The sequence below is a fragment of the Gekko japonicus genome, unplaced genomic scaffold (genome assembly GCF_001447785.1).
Source record: "Gekko japonicus isolate JY-2015 unplaced genomic scaffold, Gekko_japonicus_V1.1 scaffold619, whole genome shotgun sequence".
NCBI lineage: Eukaryota > Metazoa > Chordata > Lepidosauria > Squamata > Gekkonidae > Gekko > Gekko japonicus.
The window spans coordinates 238426-241732 of record NW_015170293.1 but is presented as its reverse complement, the minus strand read 5'-3'; positions in this window follow the sequence as shown (position 1 = coordinate 241732).

Below are 3307 nucleotides of genomic sequence, written 5' to 3'. Positions count from 1 at the left end.
TGAGGCATCATTGCAAACCGTTTGAGAACCATTGGAATATAGGCTTTATGAGAGGAAGGGTAGTTATGATTCCTCAAAATTCAGTTCAGATTTGTTAACAGTTGTTCTATGTGTTTTAAGTTGCTTCCAAGATTTCCTATTTGACGAACAAACAGCAGTTTTCTGTGTCTTATTACCCGAATTGACATAAAAGAGCCGATTTTTCATTTCAGTTTGGTACTAAAGTGGAACAAAGGAAAAAATAATGGAAGGAAGAGGGGATTAAAAAAGAACCCTTTATCCACTCCATGCTTTTGTTTTCTTTTAAACGCACTCGAAAATGCTGCACTGGGAAATCTAAATGGGTCTAAATTTAAATCCTGTGTTCCTTTACTCTGCATTTCTTTATCGTGGTTAAGACTGTCATAAATCACCGTGTAGGAGGAGTATGTGGCAGGGTAATGGTCTAATGCCAATGTCTCATCTTATAAATATTTATTACCAATGGGGGTGCATTCACATCTTTGATGTTACATCGATGTCTCTCTTTTCAATCTCACTTCCTTTTTGCTGTTGTGAAGAAAGAACTGGACGCTTGTGTTTATATAAGAACAGCTCGCGGGCTGTTCTTGCTTTTTCTCACCCCCCCCTCCAGTTTTCTCATCACTCATCTTTTGTTTTTTCCTCCTCCTTAGCCAGCCATAGGCCAGGAAAAACAAGCTCAACCACCTAATTCCTGCTCCTGTTGCATTCATGCTATAGAGTCAAGCTTGCTCATTCACAATAGGTTGACCTAAACCTGGCTTGCATGACTTGTGGTCCGTTACAGAAAGCCCCACCACCACCACCAGCAGCCATGTACCTACTAGGTGCTTAACACCTGGCATCTGACAAAACGAGTGTTGACTCATGTAAGTTTATACCCTGAAGGTTTTTTGTTGGTCTTTAAGGTGCTACCAGCCTTGAACTTCGTTCCACTTCTTCTTTCTTCTTTCTTCTTTGCCATTCCTGACAGGCAGCAAAACTAGGGGATTTACTGAGCCTCTGGTAGGATGCCACACATAGCTGGTGTTTGCTGGAGCTTCATATTATTTTTATAAACCACAAGTTATTAAAACTTGACCCTAAAGCCAGGCAGTGATTTCAGACTAAGGTGGTCTACACATCCTGAGAAGAAACCCTTGGTTAAATCACTGGCTTTAGTCGAGTTTTGTTGAGGCTTTTGTTATTTTCCAGAGAAAAGTTCTGATGGGGAGACACTCATAAAGTTGCTGTACCATAACTTATATTATGTTTAAGGTAGGAACATCCTGTCACACAACAGAGCATTATAGCTAGGTTCCAGCATGCTTGGTTCCTTTAGGGTTTTCCCATAGTAATTGTTTTCCAGACCCCTGACCATCTTTGTTACTTTTCTCTGAGAGTATTCTATTTGGTCTAGACCAGTGTTCCCTCTAAGCTTTGTTAGTGTGAACTAGCTCACATTTTTTTAGCCTCCGTCTCACACATTTTTTCTTTAGTTCAGGAAGGATGGCTCCAGAGCAAACTAATTTATGCAGTAGCCAAATCACTTGCTCACAGCTTTAATGCCAGTAGCTCACACAGTAGAATTTTTGCTCACAAGACTCCACAGCTTAGAGGGAGCATTGGTCTAGATCTACATCTTTTTAAAGTGAGGTGCAAAAAACTCTACTCCAAATGATGTCTAACTAGCATGGAGTAGAATGGAGCAATTGCTTTTTGTGACTTGAATAGTATGCTTCTGTTAAGCAGTCTATAGTTACATTAGCCCTTCTTACAGCTGTATGACATAGCTGATTCATGTTCATCTTACTGACTGGAATCCCAAATTCTTTTTTTGCAGGTGTCCTTCATCCTGTACTTTTGTATTTGATTCTTCTGGTCTAAATGCAGAATTCAGAATTGCTCTCTGTTGAATTTATGTTATTAGTTTCCACCCAGATTTCCAACCTATCATTTTAAACTTCTTTTCCATTTTCTAAGGTCTTTGCTGTTCCCTCAGGTTGGGGGTTTTTGTCTCCAGATTTGATTAGGATTTCCTTCACCTTCTCCTACAAGGCATTGATAAAAATCTTGGCAGAGTCTGTGGCTCCCCTTTTGAGACCTTCTCCAGATTGAGGAAGTCGTATTGGTAGATACTTTTTGAGTACAGTTCTCCAACCACCTATGAATCTACTTGACAGTAAATATTATCTGGCCTGCGTTTAACCAAATTACTAATCAAGTATCACAGGCCCTCTAACTCTAACCTATCTTCAGAAAATCTAGTTACTTATTACTATCTATCTATAAAAGAGGTTGAATGAAGGCCAAACTAGATGAGATGGCATCCTTGTGGCCTCTACAAGGACGTTGCTTTTTAAAGTCATTTAAAAGGGTGCAAAACCACAGTGCGGTGGACCGAGGCAGTCTCGTTTCCCTAACACACACACACACACATTATCATGCCAAAATGGCTGCCACCTTACCACACCCTTGCTGCTATTTCAGCAGTTGAAAAGATGGGAGGGGGGAGTGTACTGCATTCTAGGCCCAATCAGGATCAGGCCCTCATTATATTTTCAGTGACTTTAAAATGGTGGCAGCATTCTTGTGGCAGCCATGAGAACCATGAGAACACCACTACCTCTACTGTTTGGCCCAGATACCCATGTAATGAATAAGGCTTCACCATTTATAGGAGCAATCATTAAATGCTCTTTGAACAAAAACTGAGGTGATAGGGAACAAGTAGTGCTAAACTTTCTAGTGGAAATTCTTGCAGGAGAACCTCAGCATTTTTGTGTTTCGCTCAAAAAAAATCATATATTTGCTTGGAATTGTCAGAGAAAATTATTGTTAAATAAAAAGTCCAACAGAGGAAGCACAGTCTGTTCAAATCAAATGTAATCCCTTTTCTTGTATACTGGATGTAGACCAAGTATCATCATGGATTGTTTCTGTCAGTGTAACAGGTATAAGAGTATTCAAGTCATTCCCTATTAGCTTTGATTCAAGTGCATTCATTCATTCATTCATTCATTCATTCATTCATTCATTCATTCATTCAATCAATCAATTTATACCCCGCCCTCCCGGCGAGCAGGCTCAGTGCTTAGTGCTTAGAATGTTGGACTAAGACTGGGGGGATCTGGGTTCAGATTCCCACTAAGACCTGAAATCCATTAGGTGACCTTCAGTCACCCTCTCAGCCTAGCCCATCTCATGGGTTACTTATAAGGATAAAATAAAGAAAGGAAGAACTGTATATGTTGTCCTGGAAGTAGGGTGGATCAAAATATAATAGACAGAAGTCACTGATTTATTC